The sequence below is a fragment of the Rousettus aegyptiacus genome, unplaced genomic scaffold, assembly GCF_014176215.1.
Source record: "Rousettus aegyptiacus isolate mRouAeg1 unplaced genomic scaffold, mRouAeg1.p scaffold_m13_p_3, whole genome shotgun sequence".
NCBI classification, from domain to species: Eukaryota; Metazoa; Chordata; class Mammalia; order Chiroptera; family Pteropodidae; genus Rousettus; species Rousettus aegyptiacus.
This window is the reverse complement of record NW_023416306.1, coordinates 172,502,323-172,528,945: the sequence shown is the minus strand read 5'-3', so window position 1 is coordinate 172,528,945 and position 26,623 is coordinate 172,502,323. Positions and strand designations below refer to the sequence as shown.

General features: G+C 50.6%; 1 protein-coding gene across 3 annotated transcripts in view; it reads right to left on the bottom strand.

Moving 5' to 3' along the window:
* The window catches only part of TRAF3 (TNF receptor associated factor 3), a 91,570-nt gene extending 65,305 nt beyond the window's left edge, over positions 1-26,265 (bottom strand). For all 3 annotated transcript variants that reach the window (XM_036239498.1, XM_016165988.2, XM_036239499.1), the window contains exon 1: positions 26,072-26,265. The gene's annotated coding sequence lies outside the window, so the exon portion shown is untranslated. The remainder of the gene's footprint in view (positions 1-26,071) is intronic.
* Positions 26,266-26,623: the final 358 nt, after the last annotated feature.

The following is a 26,623-nucleotide window of genomic DNA, read 5'->3' as shown; positions in this document are numbered from 1 at the left end:
CATTACAGGCTGGTCCCCAAAACAGGGTAATTATACAACACAAGGCGTCTCTTTTAAACCCTGTTAAATAAACTATTTGCAAATATTAACCATGAAACTTTGGGTGATGCCACCTTGTCCTCCACCACCACTCACACATAAAACCCCAGAATGTGTCTTGAAAGAAGTTTTTACAATACAAACTCCAGTCTTAAGTATTTTAAAACACATTGCCAAAGACCATTCTCATGTCTTTCTGAAAACTGTAATATCTCTTATAAAATCTGAATGACTAAAAGCGTGTTTCTCATACACTGTTATGGCTCATTCAATCTTAAGTACCTTGGACAAAAATAACTCTAAATTGAAAGAATAATCTTTAATATACACGTTCAATGAGAGTTAATACATTCTATATAATTTATAAAAGATCACAGGAAAACTTAAGAAATAATGCAGATTGCCATATGCTTCAGGAACAAACTATTTCGCCTTACATCATCTTTAATGATTTGAAATATGCATATTTAGACATATTTGAGTTTTGGCTCTTCATTTTCTAATACAAATGGGCAAGCTTTCCTGCCGCCTGGCAATTAAACCTTTTTTTTTCCCGAAAACGCAAGCACCATTTCAGAAAGCACGTAAATTTTTTAAAGATTTCTATCTACATCAAAACTGCATCTTAAAAACATGAAAATAAAAGCATATTCATATTTGAAAAGTCAGGAAATGTATGTTAAAACAGCCTCAGCCCAGCCAGAAGCCAGTGTGCAACCACGAGCAGGTTCCTCCAGCACAGAGGCTCGAAGGCGGTCTACGGACAGCTGCCCAGGCCCCCTCCCCACCAGCGGGGGCGGGGGGGGGGGGCTGAGGAAAAGAGCGTCAGGAGTGGGGGTGCCCTGTCTTGAGCTTTGCTCTCCGCTCCTTGACCCCCCACGCCCAGACCCTAGGGAAGGAGATCCGGACGGCCCGGCTGCCGCTGCCCACACCCCCTGCGACACGGGCAGTGCCCCCCGCCAGGGCCGCGGGCGCACCCCGAAGGGCCCGCAGCAGCCCCGCGCACCACCGCTCCCGGCCTCTGCATCTCCAGCACGTGGCGCGAGGCCTGGCGCACACTCACCAAAACAGGTCCGCGGCCCCTGACCCCGAAGCGCTGAAAACATGGCTGTGACGCATCGGGTGGCCAGTCCCCACACAACGTGCGGCAACCGCCGGGCGTCAACAGCCACACACGCTGCTGCAAAGATCCCATCGCAAGGCGCTGCCTGGGGCTGTTCCACAATACAGGGTCTGCTCGCTAGTTCCATTCTCGAATCTCGAAAATGCCAAACTCCAAAACACTTCTGGTAGCGAGAGCAGCCAAGGCCTGTGAGAGGACAGCAGGACGAGCCTTGGCTGGCAGAGCCACGCGCCCCTTTAACGGCAGGAGGCCAGAGCGATCCGCCTGAAGTCCAGACTTACACGTCCGTGCGCCCGCACACTTTCTGAGCAGAGTGTGCCACAGCCCTCACTACATGCTGGATGTCCTAGGCGCAAAGCAAGGTGGCGGTCCCTGCCTCCACAGGACTCCTCTGAGGGGAAGGCAAGAAGTAATAAAGTGAGCACCCGGTCATACCTGGCACACACGAGCTGTGGACAGGGCATGAAGGTGAAGGAGGTGACCCCGCGGACCTCAAAGAGGGGGTCAGGGGAGCCCTCTCTGCCGGGACGAGGAAGCCCCCGGGAATGGGGTGTGCTGGGGCCTGGCAGGTAGGGCGCTGCCCTCGGAACCTGAGACGGGCGAGGGAGGGGCAGGGCCCCCCGGGCTGGGAGGACTGGGAAGCAAGGGGCTGTGACTTGGTCGGTGACGCCGCAGCTACAAACCGAGCTCCCCCCAGGCCTCGGCCACTTCATCTGTCAACAGGAAGAGGGGCGTGACCTCGGATGTCTCACGTGCTCCATCTTATGAAGTCACTTTGTGGGGTGACCAAGCTGTCCACAGGGCTGTCTACTAAGGCGGCTGAAGAACCTAAACGGGGTGGTTAACCACACTAAAACCGTACGGAAAGACAAGCCAGCAGGCCGTGCGGTAGACTGGAAGGAAGCCGAACCGCGACTCCCCGCGGACAGTGGAGCGCAGCGCCAGGGCGGACAGCTCTCCGCGCGCCTGCCTCGCCGGGAGGCGCGGAGCAGCAGCGGGTTTGTTACGGATTTTGAGGAAACAGGAAAAAGGTTCTCTGAAACGTCCTCGGAGGGTGCTGCGCTGCGCGGGCCCTGCCTTCCTCCACGGCCCCCTCTCGGAACGGGGTGCGCGAGGCAGGCTCTGAGCGCGCCGCCGTCCAGCCCCGGCCCCGCGGCCGCCAGCGCGGCCTCCCGGAGCAGAGCGCAGCCGCCTGCCAAGCGGCTATTAAGACGCACAAATGGAGGGCTATTTGGAGCAGCTGCAAAAGCTCTAATAAGGATAACGGAATGGGTAAGTGAATCTCAAACTCTTTAAGGTTAAACACTCACTTGGGTGAGATTTAACAACATAGCAACAGAATGCAATAACACACTGGCTCCTCAAACTTTCCCACCAGAACACCCCCAACGGCAGAGGACAGAGAACCCCAAGGGCAAGCACTTTAAAGCAACTCCATTTGTGTGAGGTCTTGTGTTTCCTAGTAAAAATTCATGCAAATTTTGCACCGAGCTCCCCGACAAAGCCTACAACGCCCCCTCCCTGCCACTCTTCGCTTCTGGAAACTGAGGCAATGTGACATTTTCTCCTCCTCGCATGGCCGCATGGAAGCCCGCCAGCCCCCTCTGCCTGCTCTTCCTGTCCCACGGGCCAGCCCGCCCTCACGGGGGCACTGGATCCCGCCCGCCCCGGCTCCCCCTCTGCCACCATTCTGTCCCCTTGGGCGCAAATGCTTTCAAGGGTTTGTCGACACGCACGTCCCGTTCTCCCCTGGACACTCTCACCCGCCACCTACCGCAGCCCACCCACACCATTCTCACCCAAGTCTCCAAATTTAATGGGTGATTATCAACCTGCTTGATGTCCCAGTGGCTTTTCTAACTCCAAATATGCACCCTCCGCCCCGCCTCCCCATGATTTCCACACGGTGCATCTACTTCGCACCTCGACAGAACTCCAGGTGTCCCCCGCCCCCTATCCACCTCTAGGAACCAAGGCTCAGCAGATGGCACCACAGCACTGCTTAGGTCACATTCCCCACACCCGATCCATCAGCGAAGACCGTCTGCTCCATCTCTAAAATGCGCCCCAAGCCCCGGCCACACTGGCCTCCTGGTGGCTCTGAACACACGCTGAGCTCGTCCCCGCCGCGAGGTCTCTCTCCTTCCTGACCCACCTGCCGCCACTGCTGCTCTCGGGCGTCTTCACGCGCTCCCCTCCCCGTTTCCCTCGTCCCGACGCGGACGCAGCCGGCCCTGACGGCCCTGAGGACCTGAGGACGGCGCCCCCGCCACGCGCCAGCCCGAGCCGGGCTCCCTGTCCTCCCCAGCACTGCTCTCCAGCGCCATCTGAATGGTTACCCCACCCCATCAGGACATGAAGGTCAAGAGGGTCAAATCTGGACTCACTCACCGCTCTGTTCCCAACTCTCTCATCGGGGGACTGGGCCAATCTTTGTTTAATCTGTTTACAGCCTCATTTTGAAACATCATTTCTTGTTAATGTGAAAACAATAATTCACTTTCTCAACACTGAGAGTTCAGAAGCGCAGCACCCACACTTCCCAGGCCCTGCCACGTCCTGGCGGCATCACGGGAGTGTACGAAGCCCTGGCTACAAGGTCGCTCGTCACAGCACTGCAGAACAGAGCAAACCGGAAACGACCAGCGTCCAACAACAGGACCGAATCAAGAAACTCTGACGAATACTATTCGGCCATAAAAAAAAATAAATGAAACCTCGCCATTTGCAACAACATGGATGGACCTTGGGGACATTACGCTAAGCGAAATAAATCAGACAGAGAAAGACAAATACCCTATGATCTCACTTATAAGTGGAATCTAAAAAACAAAAAGCTCACAGACACGGAGAACATTCTAGTGGTTGCCAGAGGCAGGGAGAGGGGGACGCGAAGTGAGTGAAGGGAACTAAAACATAAACTTCCAGTTACAAAACACATAAGTCCTGGGGATGACGTCACGTGCAGCACGACAACCGTGGTGAATCACACTGTATGGCATATCTGAAAGTTCTAGAACAGTGAGTCTTAAAAGTTCTCATCACAAGGAAAAAGTTCTAGAACTATGTATGGGGATAGATATCAACTAAACTTCTGTGTGACCATTTCACAATATTTACAAATATCGAGTCATTACGTTGTACACCTGAAACTAATATAATGTATGTCAAGTATTACCTAAGTAAATAAAAAGAAACTAACATATCACATGATTATTATACAATCAAATAGAATGCCATATTATAAAATACTTCAGTCCAACATAAAAGAGATTAATATAATTTTAAATCTTCTAGTAGCCACACATTATAAAGGTAAAAATAGGTAAACTTATATAATGTATATTAACCAAATATAAAACTTCAATGTGTAATCAATATAAAAAGTTATTATGTTACTGTGTTCTTTTTCCCACACTAACTCCTGGAAATCTGGTGTAAGCTCACACTTACAGCGCATCTCTGTCTGGACCGGCCCCATTTCACACGCTCCTAGCCCTATGGCTACTATTCTGGACAGTACAGTGTTATTATATCATGAAAGAGACAAAGTTACATTTTGCAGAAATTAACAAATTGATCCTAAATGCACAAGGGAATGCAAGGAACCCAGAAGAGAAAAAACAATCTTGAAAAAGAACCCAATGTGGACTATTCCCAATTCCCAAGTCAAAACTTACTAAAAGCTGAGTAAACAAGACAGCATGGACAGAGGGATAGACATATAATCCTATAACAGAATAAAAGAAAAACTGAAGAAAAAAAATAGATAAACTAGATTTCATCAAAGTAAAAACATTTTGTGCGTCGAAGGACACCATTGGGGAAGAGAAAAGACACCCATGGAATGGTGGAAATATTTACAAATTATGTATCTGATAAAGGAATTGTATCTAAAATATGTAAAGAACTCTTATAACTCAGTAACAAGACAAGCAACCCAACTTTAAAAACAGACGAAAGATATGAAAAGACATTTTTCCAAGGAAGATAAATAAATGGTCATTAAATAAGCACATGAAAGATGCTTAACATAATTAGCCATTAGGGAAATGCAAATCAAAACGGCAATGACACCACTTGACACCCACCAGGACGTCTAAAATAAAAAAGACTAATAACAAGGGTTGGAGAAGATGTAGAGAAATCTGAAATCTCTTATACTGCGGATAGGAATGTAAATGTCCCAGCTGCTTTGAAAAGCAGCCTGGTAGCTCCTTATAATGTTAAACACAGAGTCACCAATGGTCCAGCTGTATGTACAACTGATATAAAAACAGGTTTTCACAAAAACTTCTACAGGAGTGTTCACAGCAGCATTATTCCTAATATCCCGAAAGAAGAAACAACCCATCAGCTGATAAGCACAGAAACAAGATGTGGGCCACCCACACGTGACTATCACCTGCCTATCCAAAGGAGCTACTGAGACAGGCCGCAACGGGGCTGAACCCTGACACATGACGCTGCATGATGCCATCGGCTGCGGAAGACTGCACGCTGTGCGAGTCCATCTGTAGGAATCTCCAAAAACAGCTCACTGATAGAGACAGAAAATCGATCGGTGACTGCCTAGGGTTGGGGGAGGGGCGAATGGGAAGTGACAGCTAATGGGTACAAGGTTTCTTTTCAGGATGGTGAAAATGGTCTAAAAGTAGAAAGTGATGAGCATTGTAACACTCTTGAATATGCTAAAAATAACTGAAATGCACAGTTTAAAATGGTAAATATATCTGAATCATATCTCAATAAAGCTATTTTATAAAAAAGCAAATTATAAAATGGTTATTTATTATATAGAATAATTCCATCTTTATAAAGAGAAAATATACATATGTCCCAAAGGCGGCTCTGGAGAGCACACACAGCAGTGACCCGAGTGCAGGGCTGCGTTTACGATTTTAGCTTTTGATTTGCCTATTAAAACAATTTTCTTGTAATTGAATGGCATTCCTGTTTTAATAAAACTTTTATTTTTTAGTTTTAAAAAGGGTTTTTTTAGAAACTAAAAATTATTTAAGTATGTCTCTATTTTCATAAAAATGCATGATCACGCCTCCAAGAGAGACAAATGATACACACTAAAGCATTAACAGGGGTGAGGCAACGGGAAATGTTTATGTTTTCTAAATATTCTACCATGAACACACTGGCATTTTTCTTAAAATAAACAAAGAAGACATTCTCTCCCTCTTGCGCATGCACGCCTGTTCCGAGGACACCGACGTCCCCGTGTGAGGGCAGTGTGGCTCTTGGGAAGGCCAGCAAGACGGGGTGCGAGCAGAGGCTGGCCACCTGGGGGACCCCTTAAGTGTACAGGACCCGTGTGCCTTGCTGACAGCAATGGGGCCAATCTCCCAGGCCAGGTGCCTGGGGAGGGGAAGACTGAGGCGCACAGCCCCACTAAGGGTGGTGGCTGTGTCGCGAGACCACGGTCACGCTCGAGCCCCGGCGGGCGGGATGCGGCCCTGGTCCCCAGGCCTGGGAGGAGCTCCGCAGGGGCCGACGGCGCTGGTGCTGACGAGGCCCTTCCGACGGGCTTGGTTCTGGGAGGCGGCAGCGTCCTCCGCGACGCGAGTCCGTCTGAGCACCTCCGGATGACGCCGAGAACCAACTCGGGGTCTGCGTGGACGAAGGCCTCGTCACCCTCGTCCTCTGAGACCAGGGTTCTGACTCTACGAAACCCAGTCCCTGCTGCTGCTGAGGCTGCAAGGTCCGTCGAGGGCGCGCGCGTTTGTGCAGAGACCCTCCCCCCCCCCGCCGCCCCCGCCGCACACCGTGCAGACAGCAGCAGCAGGGGGGCTCCAGGGAGAAGCAGGGGCCCCCCACCACCCTCCGGCCATCTGTCAGGCGTGCTTCCCTCCACCACAAGGTACAAAGTGTGTAACGGACGGGGCTGGAACCTCGCAGAGGGATCTGAGCGCGTCCGTGCTGAAAAAAAGACTGGACGACTACACACCTAAATGCTGGTCGTGGGGTCCCGGGGAACCTGCCTCTACTGTACCCTTCACGCTTTCTCTCTGGCGCACACACCCGAAAAGTTCGGACCCCTCCACCCGGCTTTCTCCTTAGTCTGGAGATAAGTGACCATAAAGGGTCTGTCCTCAGAGCTGCTCTGTTCTTGGGGATGAAAACGTCTCCTGGCGTCAGGGCCCCTCATCCACATTCATTCCTCGGAGAACAGCACCGCACCCGGGCCGCTGACGACACGGTGCACGAAACCGGGACGTCCACACGCAAGTGTGACACTGAAATACAAGTGCCGGCTTCGGAGAGACTTTCTGCCTTCCCAGGGAGTCTCTCAGAGGCCTCGCTTGATGGGATCACCGGGACTTCACAAATGTCTGCTGATCAGAACATGCAGACAGACAGGCATGGAAAGGACTCCAACGAACCTTCGGCCTTAAACCAGGACTTCTGGACCCTTCCGCACTCTAACGCCACAGCCGGCGGCCTGCAATCGCTTCTGAAGGACTAGTTTATGGTTCTGAAGAGCAGGCCTCAGAAGAAAATGAATACTTATCTTCATTTCTGACAATTAACTATAATTATGACACTGATATTCTCGTACTCACAAGCTTCTGACGGTTCACGACTTGCTTCAGAATTGAGTTCGAACTTGCTGCTATTGAAGCTGAGCCATGCTCTTCACCCCTCCCCCAGACCCCGCTCCTCCCTCCCCTCCCCCCAGCCCCAGCCCACAGCACCTGCGTGCCCTCCCGCAAAAACTCCCCTACTCTCAGCCCTGCGGCCCTGACAATCAAAATGTTTGAATCCTGTAAAATGCCAGCTTGAAGTTCAGTTTTTGTAAAGCATTTCCTAATTCCTTCAACTGAGAGTCAGCAAACTTTTTTCTATAAATGGCCAGATAATATATGTTTTAGGGCTTCATGGACGACTGATGGTCTCAGTTACACAGTCTTCTTCGCTCATTTTTAGGCCGTAGTTTGCCGACCTGCTTTGAACATCATCGCTCGCACACTGCTCTGTGTCTGGTCCTACGAGGCGCCCGCCTGTCACCAGACGATCACTAACACGCTTACTCCGTCACGCCGCCGGCACGCTCCTGCCTGCTCTAGTAGTTCGCCCCACGCACGCCTGCCCCTCCGCATGCTACACGTCCTGCGGAGGTGAGAAAAACCTTCGTCTAACACCCCCACCACCTACTATGCGATACGTAGACACACGGAGTGCTGCGTCCATGAATCTTTTAAACTGATCACTTTCAAGTAGAGTGTGTTGAATTTTAAATTGCTTACTTAAGCACTTTCCATCTCAGGTGGCTAAAGATGTTGTTTTGGGGAAAGCAGATTTCTAATGAGCGTCTGAACATCAAGCCGTCTGGAGTTAGACAGCTGAACTCCTCAGTTTAATTTCCATTAGATGAACTTCCAAGCCAAACCGAGGTTTCCCTTCAAAGATCGGTTCCTGTTTACAAACTTTTTTTTTTTTTTAATTCTATGCTGTAAAAGATTTTATTATAAAATCTAAAAATGACCCTCGTGTAGTCTACATTCCACCTCCAGGATATTCAAGCGTTAAAAAACTCTCAATCTTGTTAACAAGCACAAAACAAAAATTAAGACTAGGACTCAGATTTTCCAGAAACAACAATCGGCTGTTAGAGGATGCACTTTCCCTCATTAGAAAACACATCTGCAGTATGCCCAGCTTATTACTTCTTGTAAAAAGGCTCTGTGTCTGGGATCCACCTGTTAGTCAGATTCAGAAGTTTGTCACCAACAAACCATCTTAAATAACTTCTCAGACATTTCCTTTCTCAGAGACCACCTGGGAGTCCCTCCAACTCCTGACCACTATGGGACTTCTTTTATATTCATTTTCCATTTGGAAACTTAAGAATTCTCCACCATCGGCCTGTGGCAAATCAGGGTCAAGGCCAAACAAACCCCTAGTGCCCACTTCCTGCTCATCCAAAAAACGGAGCAAAATAAACACAGTATTACTTGATATGAACACCTGGGGCGGGCATTCTTTCCCGTCTGGCAAAGCAGAACTTCGTTTGTGTCAGACTCGTCTGAAGGACCAGCAGGGCACACGAGCACGGACCCCGGACGCCCTCCCAGCACCGGCTTGCATGCTGGGGTAATCACGCCGGAGCCGTGGCCTGACTTTTCTGTTCCCTTTTCTGTGATGAGAAAGACCTACTAAGTAGCCATGCTTTACTTCAAAAGTTTACTAAGGAAGTCAGCACATGGCTACGGCTCTGTGCTCTGTGGAATCGGTGGGATGTAAGCCAGAGGAAGGGATCAGTGACCTCCCCAGAACGTGTGGGCCCTGCCCCCACCACACATGCTCACACACACACACAAACACACAAACAGCCCACTGTCTCGGCTCTTTTAATATTCCAAAAGGTGAGGAAAAAATAAAACCGACAGAAAAATCCCCTATGCAAAAACCCCAACTCTGCGGGAGGGAGGGCGGGTCCCTGTGAATCATCTGCCCCCCTCTGGGTGGCGAGTGGCGCAGGTGAGCGATTTCTCACCTAAAGATGGCCAGCACCTGAAGAGGGACACAGCACTGCAGGAAACAGGCCACGGGAGCCCAGAGAGGAGGACGGGAAGACAGGCCCTGGGGCCACCGGAGGAAGAGGGACAGAGGCCAGGCAGGGCAGGCCCGGCCCCTCTGGGAGGAGGCCCACAGCGGGCCGGAGTGTCTGGCGAGGGGGGGGCATTGCCGGAGCGCAGCGGGAAGCCACTGACCGGTTTTCAGGGAAGGAAGGAGGCAAGCTAGGTTTCTAAAAGGCCTCTCCACAGCTGTGTGGAGAAGGAGGGGAGGCGGACAGACAAGTCAGGAGCCGCCGGTGGGCAAGAGACCTGGATCCAGCTGGGGACCAGGGATGTGGGGAAAGGCAAGATGCAAGACTGACAGCCATGGACCAAATGGGAAGGAAGGGGCGGGAGTCAAGGGATGCGCCCCAGTCTTCTGTCTTAAGCCTGGGGGTGGGGGCGGGAAGGAATCAAGAGTCCAGTGGGGACAGGCTCGGTGACATCTAGGTGAAAGCATCCAGGGAGTCGCAGTCCTGTCTGGTCACTCCATCTTGGGGCACACGACAAAATGCCTCTCTCCTGCAGGTCCTGGTCAATGAGCCCCCGGGCCAGCTGTGAGAGATCCCGCTCAATCCTGCGACTGGCATGTGGACTTCCCCAACCTGCCTCATAGTGCAGGCGCCATGGCAACGGGGAGCTGCCTGCGTTGTTTCTTGCTGTGTCCCTGGCACTTAGGATAGAGCCTGGCACACATCGAGGACCCAACTGATAGTTAAATAAACACACAGGGCTAAAGCTCAAGCTCAGAGAGATATGGGTTAAAGGCATAAACTTGGGGAACTTGGGAACCACAGCTGGAAAATTATTTTATTTCTAATGGTACCTACTCAAAAATTCCCATTCTGCCAACCAAAGTTTCCATTTAAATTATGGTTTCTTAGGAAGGGTTTATCCGGCTTGACGAGCACCTGGGCTTCTGTCCCAAGCCCCGTGACCTCTCAGTTCCTTCTGCTCATCCTAATGACACTCATAGCAGAACCGGACTGCATTAAAAACATTTCTTCATCTTTAAGATCTCATTTAATGGCTGAGTTTTATAGAAAGCATCTCACCTTACAAAACTATTAAACCTTAACAGTCACACCTTCACTGGAAATCAAGAAAAGAACATCTGTGACCTCGCACGCCAGGGTTTCTCAACCTCAGCGCCACCGACACTTGGGGGACCACATAATTCTTTGTCGTGGGGGGAAGTCCTGGGCATTGCAGGGTGCTCCCACGGCGCCAGCCTGTGCTCACGAGACACCAGCAACACCCCCCAGTGAGGTTCCAGACACTGCCAGGTGTCCCCGGGAGGTCAAAACTGCCCCTGCTCCTTGAGAACGACAAACTAGACCATGTGGTCTTTTCTTATTATTAATATAACCAAGGAAATGGGGATCAAATTCTGTTAAATTCTAAATGCTCACTGAAAACCACTGGCCCGAGTCACATCCTCTAGTGAAACTGAAAGCAAAACAGGTACACGTACACGTACACACACACCACCCGTCCTGGAGGGGTTCTGAGCCATGACATCAGGAAACGCTGATGCTGCCTTTGGACAGCGCCTGAGTCTGAAGGTGAGACTCCCAGGCCTGCCTCACGCTCCGGGTGGGGCGCGCGGCACCCGGCCTCGCCATCCACAGCGCGAAGATCCCCCAGCAAAGGCCGCTGACGCCCAGGGCCCTTTAAGGCCCACACAAACCGTGGCCCTGTGGGGCTGCTGCTACACGTGTGCGCCTGGGGGGCCACCGCAGTGGCTGAGTGCAGGTGGCTCCCTGGTTCCTCCTCCCAGGAGGAAAAGCCAACAGAACCGGGGCCCGGGCAGGGCTTGTTTGCAGTCCAGTGGGGAGTCCCCACTCACGAGGCCTTCCATGCCCCGGGACCCCTGCACAAGAGAAGTGACAGTCTCATTTGGGCATGTTCTTCTACCCTGTGACTGTTTTTATGCACACTGCCCCCTCCAAAAAAGTTAACAATCTTACGGTTTAGATCGTTGAGACATTGACAGTATCGACTCCCACGTGAGTCTGCCAGAGCCTACGAGGTTTTCCTCCCCATCCCAGAGGAGCGGTTTGCACACGAAGCACCCAGTCAGTCTCTCGGCCTTCCGAATGCCCCCCGATGGGACTGCTGATGGTGTCTGGGTCAAAATTGTTAACAACAAGATCAAACCTAGTTACCGATCATCAAAATTATCTAAACCAAAAGGCACCGAACACACATGCAGAGCAAACACTCCCTCAAGGGCCAGCGGGAAAGGAAACTGAGGAAAGTCATTACGGCTCCGGCAGCGTCCGGCGGTGCGTCAGTTCCCTGTGCCCTCGGAGCGCGGCGCTCTGGAGCAGCGAGCGCGCGCCTGTCCTGGAGGGCCGATCCCAACACACAGAAAGATTTTCAGAGGGCTGTCATTTTAAACACGTATTATATAGTAAAATGCAAAATTCATCTGAATGTCAGAATAAACAGGCCATACAAAAAAAAAACAAACCTGTGTAAAGAGGTTACTACTTCAGAATGCTACGCCCTCGGCCCTGCGAAAGGGTCTAAGCGACACGTCCACTCTCCTGTCGCTGGAGGCGGGGGCTCACAGGGGCGACTCCGGGGTGCACTGATAACCGCTGCCCACTACCACGTACTGCCGCCGGCCCAATTACCTTCCCAGCCAAGGCCACCACGGACCGAAGGCACGCTGACAAACACGCCAGGGAACCCAGGAGGCTAAGTGTCCACAGAGAAAACTCTGCGAAACGGGGAGGGGGCTGTTTGTGAAGGCACGTGAGTGAACATACTACTTCTCTGAAATTCTGGTCAATGTTTTTTAGCCAACTTCATGGGGCCACCTCCTCCAAGTCTGTGCATGTTTCCAGGGCACATGCAGCTGTCATCAGATGCTTGCAGATGACAGGGCGGAGGCGGGGAGACCTCCTAGGGCCACACTCTGGGGTGCACGCTGTAACCGCTGCCCAGCAGTGGCCCGGCGCCTTCCCACGCCTGCCACCTCTGGGTGAAAAGGAGAGCAAGGCTCGGCACCACACACCCAGAATCCACCACCTAACGGGCCCCACCGGCCCACCCAGAGCCCGCCTCCCCCAAAGCAAGCAGGAGGCCAGGCCGGGGGCAGAGCAGCCTCTAATGGGCCCTCTCCCGGAGGGTGGAAACGTTCCCACACAGGTTCTTTAAGGAACTTTCCACATGTTCTCTCTCCAGGACTAGTTTCTAAGCTCTGTGCCAGCAGGGACCGTTGTCATACGCACTGCCCCCCTCCCCTGACATCCGGCCCAGACACATGCACAGAGTGGATTGATGATGGATACTCAGTCGCAGACTCAATTTACTTCTGACTTATAGAAAACACTGAATTAACTGAAGAATAAAGTGTGCCCACCAAATGAGAAGTGCTGGGAAGACAAAGGAACCCAGCGGGCCTTTGAGAGGTAATTAGAGGCCCTAATAAAAAAGACCAGAGAGCTTGCTTCCTGCCTCTGCCCCCATCATGTGGGGACAGTGATAAGGTGACCGCCTGCAAGCCAGGAAGACAGCCCGCCTCGGGAAATGAAGTGGCTGGTGCCTTAATCTCGGACTTTCAGCCTCCAGAACTGTGAGTGGATTCCCGGTGTTTGAAGACACACCGTTGACGGCGCTGTCATGACAGCCGGACCGGCTCGCACACATTTCTTTCACAAAGCGCAGGTTGAAGGAGACGTCTGAACGTCCCGAGAAGTGTCCCCTGCGCAGCGCGAGCACACACACTCGGCAGGGGCCGCAGCCTCGCCACGCTTTATAAAAGCTTGCTGAGCTAAACCGCACGTGGTCAGTGTTCACTTACGTGTCTCTGTCTTTCTACACGTAACACAAACACACACACGCACACCAACAAAACAGTGAGCGCCTAAATTTAGCCAGCACACGGTCAGGAAACATGCTAAAATGGCGACTGTTCCGTGGGCGCGTTCTCTACCCTTTTCTGGGCTGAAAACTGCAAGTTCCTTTAACCTTAAATACCACTTTTCATTTTCCTGGTGAATTCATTTTTTAAAGCTCATTATTTTATTTTCACAACCACCACGACACTATTATACTCACCCACCACGAACGGAGAGAGGAGTTTCAAAGGTTAAGTAATGTGCACAAGGTCACAAGACTGGTGGGGCCGAGCCTGCTGGTCCCCGGCTCCCACTTGAATCCTGTCTGTTCATCACAAGGATACCTTACTTACTTCACTCCAAGCAGCGGTGACTGAAATCCGACACAGTTCCCAAGAACCCCAAGACAATATTAAAAAGCAGTAGTAACTATCTTCATTCATCTCGACACGAGGAAATACCTGTTTTACATGAACCAGGACACAGAGAGGAGGCGGGAGAAGGGAATGTCATCAACTGTGTGAAATGCCACTGCCCTCTTGGTCCCCTGGTCCTCTCTGCTTCAGTTACCCCTCCCCAGTCCTCCAGTCTCATGACCCCTCGTCAGCCCCTATGCTGCTCGCCCCGAGGCCACAGCCACCACATGCAGGTACAGAGAATCCTGACGCTAAAAGGGATGAAGAAGGTAAGCAGTTCTCAAAGAAGTACCCTGAAGACTTGTAGAAAGCAATTATTTTCTCCCTGCCAGCAAACTGTTGGAATTCGTAACGAGGGCAGAGTGAGGACGGGCACCCCTGTAGCAAAAAGTAATATATGTATAAAACTTTACTGCTGTAAGAGACCTCAGAGCATCTAGCCCAGAGGTTCCTGACCTCAGGCATGACGGGAGGGGACACGGGAACTCCCAGGACACCCTGAAAGTCCATGTGTTTCATTCGTCACTCTGACTTTTCTAAGTGGCTGACACTCTTCATTCGCACCTACTTTGGACACAAGGTCAGATGCCCAGGAGTGATGGGTATTTGGGAACCAAGACAGGGTATGCTTAGGACACAGAGCATGGCCACGCTGTGGCCGGCCCCCAGGGATGTTGGAACTGGCTCCCTGGGCAGGCGCAAGCAGAGGGTGCAGTTCAGACGGCCACAGCTCCTGCCTCTCCGGCCCGCATCCATCCCATCGCCTGGAGCCGAAGATGCAAGTTTCTTGTTTCCTGCCTTAAACCCACTCCCCCATGCACCGTGACCGCATCACACTGCTCTGGCTCAAATGGGCCGCTGAGACAGGCTGGAAGGCACGGCTTACAGAAAAGGAGAAGCTAATGCATCCACGCTTCTGCACTTGCTGTCCAGCACCCCACACTTTTACACGTAAACAGCCGTAACTTCACTCTAGTAAGTCTCTAGGGGATTTATCAGAATGATCTAAGGTGAAGAAAAGGAAATTTAGGATAATATATAATATAATATAATAGGAAGTGAAAATTCATGGATCCAAAGTTATACTTGGAAAACTCCTGACAAATAGACAATCAAGGATGCCTGCTGATTAAGTAAATAAAATGTACCTTTTATATAAGCAATTACCATTTTATGAATGGCTCAATTTCAAAAATTTATTCACGAATTCTTGGTTCAGAACACGGAATGCATTTTCTCAGAGACCAGATAACACACAATGGTCGGGGTTTCCATTTCCGCCCACAGTGGCCGGTCTTAAAAAGTGCATGTAACTAACACACACTGCTGAAAGCACCGTGGACTCTCGCCACCGCACGCGAAGCGGCCTAAGGTGGCCACAGATTCCTGGACACCCTTCTTATCGTGCGGTAGGCTCTATGTTCTCTCTCCTAAATCGGGGAGTACTAGGTGGGGTCCTCCACGAACTGCAGGAGTAACGTCACACAGGTTTGTCGCCCTCTACTTCCTCCCCCAGAACAGTCATTCCAGGAGTCCCGAGCTGCCAGGGAAGAAGTCCAACCATCCCAGCAGAAAGGCTGTTTGTGGGGGGCCCTGACCCTCCCCAGAAGAGGAGGAAGAACTAAGCCTGGCCTTGCGACCATCGGGCATGTGGTATCACTGTCCTGGACCTTCCAGACCAGATAAGAGGCCACTGAACAGCAGCAAGTGACCTCAGTTAATGCCACGTAGAGCAGAAGAATCGCCCAGCTGAGCCCTGCCTGATGACTCCATGGAACCATGCGATCTAACAGCAGATTACTGTTTCAGATCACTGATGCTTACGGTGGTTTGTTACTCAGCAATCATTACCCAAAACAACCTGCGACTTTCAGGAAATGACAGAAGCACATCTCTCTCCTGCCCCGGAATCAGGACTAGGGTCCCTTCTTTCGTTCTCCACTGGTGGACACAGAATTCTGGTGGCAGTGTTGGCCAGGATTTTCCCCACTGCAGGCCATTTTATGCGCAGCTTTGTGTCAGGAAGCGAGGAGGTTAAGTCATATGATGATCATCAATGAGTTCTCCTATCTGCTTCGAAATCCTCCTAGAATTTTATATACACTACTGAAGTAAGGGAAGATAGGTTCAAAGTTCTAAAGAAATATGATATACAGTCAAAATGAGCTTGGTACCCTGATACCAAAGCCAGACAAAGATATAGCAAGAAAAGAAAACTAAAGAACAATATCCTTCGTGAACACAGATGCAAAAATTCTCAACAAAATAGTACTGAAGCAAATTCAACAACACAACAAAAGGATTACATAGCACGACAAAGCGAGATTTACTCTGGGAAAGCAAGGGTGGTTCAACATATGAAAATCGATTAGTGTACTATACAGTATTAATAGAATGAAGGGGGGGAAGCACAATCATATGAAACAACACACAGAAAGCATCTGGCAAAATTCAACAACCTTTCATGATAAAACACTCAGCAAAGCAGGAATTGAAAAGAACTTCCTTAATGTGATGGAGGACATTTATTAAAAGACAAACAAACAAAAAAACCCACACCTAGCTTCATGAGCAAGCTTTACCCTACAACCAGGACCAAGACAAGGAGGCACGCTTTCACTACTACTATTCGATACTGTGTTAGAAGTCCTAGCCAGAGCAATTAGGCAAGAAAAAGAAAGAGATAAATGATCTCTGTTCGCATTTGGCGTGATTCTCTATACAGAAAATCTCAGACCCATAGAAAAATTACTGGAGGTAATAACAAAATTCAGCAAAGTTACAGGGTATGTGATCACCATGCAAAAATCAGCTGTGGTCATATATACCAGCAATGAACAACCTCCCCCCAAAAATTAAAGAAACAATTCCATTTATAATACCATCCAAAAGAATAATCTAGGAATCAGTTTAACCAAGGAGGTGAAAGATGTGTTCACTGAAACGAAGTCTTGCTGAAATTAAAGGTATAAATAAACAGAAAGACATCCCGGGGTCACGGACTGGAAGAACTGATACTGTTAAGATGGCAACTCCCCAAAGCAGATTCAAAGCAATTCCCATCAAATTCCAAAGACTGTTTTTGCAGAAAGAAAAAAACTGATCCTCAAATTAATATGGACCTGCAAGGAGTCCCAAGTAGCCAACACAATTTTGGAAAAAAAAAAAAAAAAAAAAAGATTTGGGAGACTCACACTTCTCAAATATACTTCAAAACATTCTACAAAACTATAGGAATTAAAATAGTGTGCTACTGGCATAGGACAGACATACAGGTCAATGCAATAGAACTATAGTCCAGATGAATTCAAACATCTGCAGCCAACTGATTTCCAACAAGAGTGACAAGGCCATCCAATGGGGAAAGAACAGTCCCTGCACCAAATAGTGTCGGGAAAACTGGATAAGCACATGCAACAGAATGAAGTGGGACTCTACATATAAAAATTAACTCAAAATGGATCGAAGGCCTAAATGTAAGAGCTAAAACTATAAAACATAGGTGTGACTCTTCCAAGACCTTGGACTTGGCAATAGGTTCCAAGATTTAATACCAAAAGCAATAGTGACAAAAGAAAAAATAGATAAACTGGATGTCATCGAAATTAAAATCTTTTGTACATCAAAGAACATTATCAAGACCATAAAAAAAAAACAGCCTACAGAACCAGTCAACTACATAACTAAAGAGGATTTAATATCCAAAATACATAAAGAACTCTTACAACTCAACATCGGAAAGACAAACAACCCAATTAAACCATGGGCAAAGGGCTTGAATGGACATTGTTCCAAAAAAGATATACAATGAAAAGATAAAAGATGTTCAATATCATTGGTAATTAAAGAAATACAAAACCACAAGATACCACTTATATCCATTAGAACAGCTTTAATCAAAAAGACAAAATAAATGTTGGCAAAGATGTGCAGAAATTGAAACCTTAGTACATTGCTGGTGGGAATTAGTTAAACATATCCAAGAGAAATGAAAACACATGTCTACACAGAGACTTGTATACATTATTCATAACAGCCCAAAGGTGAAAACAATCCAAATGGCCCTCAGTGCATGAATGGATAAACAAACTGTGGAATACACACACAATGAAACATTATTCAGCCATAATACTGATACATGAGTAAATGCTGATATGTGCTACAACTTGGATGTACCCCAAAAACAGTGAAACGAGTGAAGGCAGCCAGACAGAAAAGGTCACGCGGATTCCTTTTATTTGATATACCCGGGACAGGCCAGCCCACAGAGATGGAAAGCGAAGCCGTTAGAGGGTACCAGAGGGTAGGAAGGAGGGGGATGGGAAGTGATTAGTGCGTACAGGGTTTTTTTATGGGGTGATGAAAAAGTTTTGAAACTAGAGAGAACTGGTGGTTGCACAACATTGTGAATACACTAAATATCACTGAACTATACACACTTTAAAATGGTTAATTGTATATTATGTGAATTTTGCCTCAATAAAGGAAAATGTGGTTAACATATAGTTTACTGACTCATGTATACGGATTCTTGAGTTTCTCCCATACACCATATACCATACATGGACACTCTCCTTGTACGCGGGTTAAAAGTTTTCTGCTAGGAATTTAAAAAGCAAGGTCAGAGACCAGAGAGTGTCAACATGGGCTGTTTTAGTCAGGGTGCTCAGGGAGGACCTCAAAAAGGCGATGTCTGAACAAACACCACAATGAATGAAGACTACTATTCTGCTAAATAAAAGAAAATGATGCACGAAAATACAGATTTATCACAAATCGTCATGCGCAAAAATTGCTTTTCTAGAAAAGGGGGGTTTAACTAAATGTGGACGTCCCTCTGCGCAAATACACACGTTTCTAGACATTTAACTCTCTTACAAACAACATCGTTACGGTCCTTCCATGTGCTGCTCCTACCAGTACCTGCACGGCTGTCTCCCAGCGCCAGACCACACCCCTCACCTTGCCGAGGAGACGCGTCTTCCCTTCGAATCGCTCCGGGCAGGAAAGAGAGGCACCACCGCTTACGGCTCGCCAGGCCCTCACATTCACCCACATCCTCACTTTCATCCCCACAATGACCTTTCCACAGGTGAGAAAACTGAGGATCAGGATAAGCGACCTACTATTGTAGTCCCACGGGAGGGACCAGGCCTCCAACCAGATCCGACTGTAAACCCACACCCCTCCCACAGAGAAATCCGTCTCGCTTTTAGTGAGCACATTTTAGGCCAAACTGTGACAATACGATGAAGAGACCCTGTCCCTAAGAAGCCTGTCATCTTAACACCAGAGACCCATCCAAGGTGCACTGGCGCAGCCCTCAACCAGGAGACGGCAGGGCAGTCTCCAGAAACACCAGGCCCTTGCGACCCCAGCCACGGCCTCCCCGCCAGAAGGGCCCCGCTGCCCAAGAGCGAAGAAAGCTGCCTGCCAGCACTCCCAGAACCTCCCTCGCTGCCTCGGTGTCCCGCTGTGCCCATTACTCACAGCCCGTCCTGGAGCGGGCACAGACGGCCATGAGACAAGTGCCCTCACCTCAGCCCAGCCATCACCGACCCTCCCTGGTCCCGTGTTCAGAACTTTACAGTGTTTCCAGCAGAGGAGCCACATAAAGCCTTCTCCAACACAGCCACCGACATCACTGCCCAGCGCGCTGTGGGGAAGGCGTCTCTGCCTGTAACTTACATTCCCATGAGCCACCTGTAGTTCCAATTAAATTCCACACGAATGGGTGGGAGTTTGACTGCGCTGGGCTGTAACCACGATGCTCTCTACAGAGTGACCAGGCCTCAGGGACTTGTTCACCACCAACAAGCTAATGTTTACAAAACCGGTAAAGACATAATGACTAAATATGATCATTATTACAAGACTACCAGTTTAAATGTAAATTAAGAGCAAGAAAGGGGAAAAGAAGCACATGACAGGTTTGGGACCGCCACTCAGCAAAGCGCAAGCAACATCTGAAGAACGTTTTAACTGAATTTGCTAAAGGATATGGGATGAACTGTTGCTGCCATGGGAAAATAACTCAAAACAGAGAGAAGGAATGGAATACCAGCTGGGAAAATAAGTCGATATAGGCAAAACAGATGTTGGACGGAAGGAAAGAATGTGTGAAAAACATATGCTGGAAAAACACACAATTCTTTAAAAAGGACTATATAGCAGCAAAGCTAAAACATCTAGAATCTGAAAGCAAAATTAAAAAGTCTGGAGTGTGAACAAAATCCTAAACTGGATGGTAGTTCAGCTTAAACCAGCGAGCTCAGTGGTAACAGGTGAATCCCAGAGCCCTACAGGCTGCTGCCCTGCACGGTCCTCACCTGTAAAATGGGTCCTTCCTACCTCCGCAGCTTGGCAGGCACAAAGGCGGCCAGTTCTCTCTCCCCTGAGTGGCAGCCGCAGGGACCCGCTGCAGACGCCCGGGCCCTCTGCTGTGTGACCGCCAGCCCGTGCTTCCTCTCCCCGTCTGCAGGCCTGCTCATGCGCATCCTCCCCGGAAAACACCTCCTAAGCCCCGGTCCAAACTGTACGGCGTCCGCAGGCTCCACGGCCCCTCTGTCCCACCGCCGTGGCACCTACCACGTCGTGCCATGACCGAATGATCCTTCTGGCTCACTCATCTTACAGAAGCTCCCTGAAGTCGGCGACCACGGGGCAGCTTGCTTGACTTTGTAGCTTTGGCAACTAGCACTGCTCCTGAGTTAGTTCTCAAAAATGTGTGTCAATTAAATAATTCTCAATTATCCCAAGTGGGAACTAGCGGCCAAGTGGCTTCCCTGAGGCAAATCTCAGGAAAACAAAGAATGCAGGGCAAAAACTCCACTCTGCATGAACAGTCTGGCTCAGGAGGGTCCCTCACCCCGCACTCAGCCTCAGCTGCCTCCCACATAAAACGTGGTACCTTCACTAGGAAACCTGGGCTGTCCGTACCGAGACCTGACACACACGTTTACGTTCTAAGACCTCCATGCTGAAGCTCGACTACATCTTGATCCTCGAAACGATGCAAATGGACACCGTGAGGGTGCCTCGCTGTCCACGTCACTCGACCAGCAAGGGGTGAGCGTGCTGCTACGTGCCCCATCTCCAGGCAGGGGATCCAGCTCGGACAGACCCAGCTGGCCGCCAAGGACCTTCTGCGGCTAAGCAGAAAGGGCAGGCCCACAACGCAAATTTCTACAGCCGGTGCCTTCCGCCATGCCCGCTACTCGAGCTGGGGGATGGGCGGCCCCAGGCATACATGGTGGGGTGCCAGGGACCTCCTCAGGGATCCTAGGGAAGCCCCGGGTAAGCACAACGCATCTTTTGGGGAATCGACTGTATGCAATCATTTGGAGGACAAAGTATGTTTACAGTAAAAAACTCAGACACATTACTGAGCACAATATAAAATTCACCCCTTCTCACACAGGAAGGCCTTCTGAAACCAGAACACTTAATTCACCCTACAGAAATGTTTCAAACACCATGCTACTATTAATCCAAAACGGGACAGGATTTAACTTCTAGAATAAAGTTGTGGCTACTGGGCCAGGAAGGACTCAAGATAACTAGCTTCCCTGTTCTTAAAAACACCCAAGAAAGTTAGTGTCAAATCAGGTCTCCCATCGCAAGCCCCGCAACGTAACAAAGCAGAGAGCGCAGTCAACAGCGGCAGCTACCAGGCTCGCCTAGCTGCACCCACCAAGCCACGTGCAACCACCATGTGGCATGTGTCACATCCCTCCTCTCCGCTAAGCAGCAAGTTCTGGACAGGAACATTAAAGGAGGGCCTACCTGTGCCTGACGGGGAAACGGGAAGGCCTCCGACCTCATTAGGGCCCGTGTACGCAGGCCTCCTACCGGGCAGCGTACAAAGTCAGTCTCAACGCCTTTGGCGCAACCACCACGGCACCTGGAGAGTCTCGCTTTACCATTCCGATGCTACTGCTGCCCTAACGATGTTACTACGCCACTCGGTTAATCTCTTTAGCTAAGTCTCCACTCAAAGAGGTTTCCAATAAATATGCTTTGGGGTTTTGCCGTAGATTGAGCATTTAAATTGGAAAGGAAATGGGAACCTCCAAACAGCAGGCCTGCTGTCTTTCTTGGTAGAATGGCCTCCCGAGAAGTTACCAAATAGCCTCCATTTAAAAAAAATATATAAAGTCAAAATCAGCATGGAGACAGCCCTAGAGAAAAGTCAATCATGAAATGAAATTACAGGGCCTAATTTTTTATTACTTGAGAATTAAAGAGATTCGGGTCATTCCAGCATGGAATGGGGGTTTGGGGGAGTTCCTGGGGAAGGGCCTTTCAATGTCTGCACCCCTCCGTCATCACCGCTTTGAGACTTTCTGGCTGAGGAGAAACAGCAGGGACAGCAGTGTGCTCCCCCGAGCCTGGGGCCCGCTGCTCTGCGCCCCACCACACGCCGAGGGGGAGGCCACCTGACCCACTTGAGCTCCTGGTGACAAAGAGTCTGGTAAGAGCGAGAGGACCGCACTGGGAACATCCCAACTGGCAACACACTGTAACTGCTGGCAAGAAGCGGCGGGGCAGCAAATGGTCCGATCCCACTTTACCAAAACATCACGGGGAGGGGAGAAGTCCTCTCACTGCGGTTCTCGGCCCCACCTGCAACACCTGCCTTCCTGACACTGGGGCTCAACACCGCCTCCAGGAAGCCTTCCCTTTCTGAACTCCCACCAGACTTCCAGTCCTCTCTGCAACAAGCCTGAGTTTCAGGAAATCCTACTTTCTTCCAGATGGGTTTTCGCTTCCAAGCTGAGCAGCCAGTCCCGAAGACAGGGTGTGAATTTTCCTTTTTCCTCACCCTTCTGGCCAGGAGCTTCAGTCCCTGGGCTGTCTGTCAAACTCCGGTTGGTTTCTGGCCTCTCCTCTCAGCATGCACAGGGGCCAAGGTGCCCCAGACTTCTGCAGAGCAGGCCCTTCAAGACAGGTGCGGTTTCTCACTCATTTTGGCACTGTGACTAGAACATTACGGAACTCGAGGCACATTAATTGAACATTCAATTAAATGAGGGAAAGATTCCCAAGGCCCAGTTAATGATCCACTTATCTCAAGGAATATAGAATTCAGTAAGAGAATCCAACTCGATTTCTAGAGTTGACACAAACCGAGAGTCACCTGCAATCATGAAATCTCGCCCCTTGTCAGCCTCGCCCCAGAGTGTCTGCACAAAGAGACAAAAAAATTTCATAAAAAAAAAAAAAAAAAAAAAAGGTTCTGATATTTACTGATTAAAAAAAAATACACAAACCCTCACCTCCTTCTCAGGTTGGCCAACTCCTCATCACCCACGATGCCTGGGATGGTCATACAGAAGAGCCAATAAAGGCCTTCTAAACTGAGAAAGCCATTTTGTATTTTTTAGTTAATTATGAATAATAGACATTACACAAGCATACACAACGTCTTCTTACATTTTTTCTTTTCCTATTTAAAACAGCATTTTCTTCTATTTCCCTTAGATCCTTCGGCCCCAAAGGATCAGGTGCAGGCTGCACCTTCCCCTGGCCCGTGTACTGCCTTCCTGCCGGCAGGCATCCGGCCTCTCACGCTGGCTGCATTCCTCCCTCCCGCTCAGGACAAGTCTCAGCACCATCTCCACAGTTAGGCCTCGACTGCCTCTCTCTGGTCGCCTTCTTTCTCACTCGGCAGCTCTCTTCACAGCGTCTCTGTATCTGAAGTCAATATTATGACTCTTCTACCCACCCTTCCCCCTGCACAAAACAAATCACTTTTCTTCCTCTATGAGCACTTGTAAGGAAGCACCCAAGGGGTCCTGATTCGGAGAATGCAAAGGGCCTTGGTCGTATCTCCTCAGCTAAGTCAATAGTTCTTAAACCGACCACTGTACTGAAACTCAGCTATTGCATAATATTTGATAGGTTAGATCACTTGCTGCAGAGCCTTGCCATAAGAGCATGAGAACTCGGAGATGGGCAAATTTAACGCAATTTCCTTTGTTTGCTTGAGCTAGCCCAGACTTGCAACACCACAATGACAGTTTTATCTTTCTTGAAGTACAGCTTTTACATAAAAAAGGACAGTCTCACCCTTCAGCTCATTAGCATATCTATCCTGACACTACCCCAGAAAGGTCCTTCTCCATTTGCACAGTGAAAAATGAAAGGGATTCTACCCGGGGTGTTTACAGAATCAAAATCCCATCATGGGCAAACAGCAAGAAGCAACTCATATGTTTCCGTTAAACGAGGGCCCTTCTCCAAGGCATGAACAAGAAAAGAGTAGGAATATTTTTTTTCACAGAAACAACTGGCCACTGCTATTGCCTGGTTCCTGTGGAACGTCTTCAAACCCTTCTCATTGAGTGAGGCCATCTTATTAATTCCAAAATAAATAGACAGCATCCAAGGAAAATAACTGGTCTTTCCCCTCACAGAAAAATTCACGTCTTACAAAAAGACAGAGAGAGAGAGAGAGAGAGAGAGAGAGAAAGAGAGAAAGAGAGCGAGAGAGAGAGCTGGAATTCTCCCTGCCAGCTCTCTGCCTTCCTGGCTTCTGCATTGTGACAGCTGGAACAGATGGCGTCTGGGTGAGACACCTTACATCTTAAACCTCATCCGCGATAAGGTCTGATTTTAACCAGCGATGCTAGGCTAGAACCCCAGGTCTGTCGGGGTCTGTCATGAGCACCTACTCACAAGGAGGATTGCTGATTTTTGTATGCTATTTTCTAGTTTTCACACTGATAAGGCTTATTCTGTTTTGGCCCAAGAATTTTTCAGCTTTAGACTAATTCTTAACATACGTCTTGTCACAGCATGGCGAAAAGGCAAATATTTCCTTTCCTCTGAAGAGCGAACGGCTGCACACTGTTTTGCAAGGCACCCTACACATGATGCAGTCTTTTCCACAGGCCATTTTCAAAGACGTGAAAGACATGAGAAGATTTTAGCACCAACTCATGGTCCGCCCGGTCATGTCTTTAGATAAGGATTTTACAGACAGACGAGATGACAGAAAACGACGTTTCCAAACGCTTCGCCAGTGTGTGCTCACAGCAAATGCTACAGAAAAAAAAAAAAAAGTATGGCTCCTCCTCAGTTGTATGCTGTGAATGTAAATTAAGAAGCGGCAACAACGCGACTCGGTGCAGCCTTTATGACTGCACAAAAATAAATGGATAAATCACACACGCGCGGAGGCACACACGCACACACCTATGTCATTCTGAAAACCGATGCGGAGCCTAACAGGAAAGACATGAAATAAAATTGTTTCCTCCAACGGACCATTATCTGAAAGCTTCTTAAATTTCAAAGCACGTCCACGACACTTCCCCATTTCCATTTTGCTGCTAGGTTTTCAAATGAAAGGTAAAGAATGTTCCACACAGAACGCGCCCTGAAGGTCTAAATATTAAATAGATGTCCCCGAACGAAGTGACAGTGTGGAAACGTGGCGGAGCGTACGTGAGCGACAGCCCGGCGCCCCGCGATGGAACCGTGAATACCGCGGCGGGGAGCGCGTCGGCGCCGGCCCGGGAGCCGTCCTGACCTTCCGTGGCCATCAGAGGTGGACCGAGCGCGTTCCGCCCGAGCGGGGCCGCGGTCCCGCCCGCCTTCGAGGCCGCTGCAGCGCTCCGACTATGAATCAGTCGGAGCTTCATCTGCAGAGGAATGACTCAGTATAAACTTTTAAATAATGGCTTAGAAAAAACACGCGCGCCGCCAGCCCCGGGCGCGCCGCCCGTCGCTGCAGCCCCCGGGGCGGCCCGCTCGGCGCGCGGCGACGGCCCGGCGTCCCGCCGCCCGGGGGTCCCGCCGGCAGGAGGCCCGGGCGCCCGTTCCTGAAAAGCCGCGGGAAGCCCGGCCCCGCGGCCCCGGCCCGGCCTCGGGCTCAAAGTTTCCCGAAGTTGAGGCGTCCGGGGGCCGCGCGGGCCGGCGGAGACCGGGCACTCGCCGCCGGGCGCCGGGCCTGCGCCGCTCCGAGCCGCGGCTGCCCGCCCCGGGCCCGCCCGCCGCCGCGGTCGCGGGATGGAGCCGCCGGGATGGAGCCGCCGGGCCCGCCCGCCCGCCGCCGCCGCCCCTTACCGCGGTCCGCCGCCGCTCGCCGGCTCAGGGGCGCCGGGCGCGTCCTCCGCCGCGGTCCGCAGCGTCCTGCTCCCCGGGCAGCCCCATGTCGGGGGGCGGGGAAGGGCCGGCGGCCGCCGCCGCCGCCGCCGCCGGCTGGAAAGTCCCTGCTGGGCTGCAACCCGGCTCGCGCACGCGGCGGCCGCGCCGCGCCGCGCTCCTCGCGCCCTCACGCTCCGCTCGCAGCACTTCCTCTCGCGCTGGAAATCCCCGCCGGCCGGGGAGCGCGCCCGGCGCGCGCGCGCCCGCCCCGCCCGCCGCGCGCCCGCGCCCGCGCCCGTTGCTAAGGCCCTCCCGCGCCGCCCGCCCCCCGGCCCTAGCGACGGCGGCGCGGCGCGGGCGGGGGTGGCCTCGGGCGCCCCCCCGCGCCCCTCCCGGCCGCCGCTCGCCCCGCCCCCTCGCTCCGCGCGGCCCCCGCTGCGGTCCCCGCCCCCGGCCGCCGCGCGCCCCGGCGTCCCCCTTTCCAGGTCAAAAAGCCACGCAGGCCGCCTGGGGCCCGAAAGGTGCAGGTTT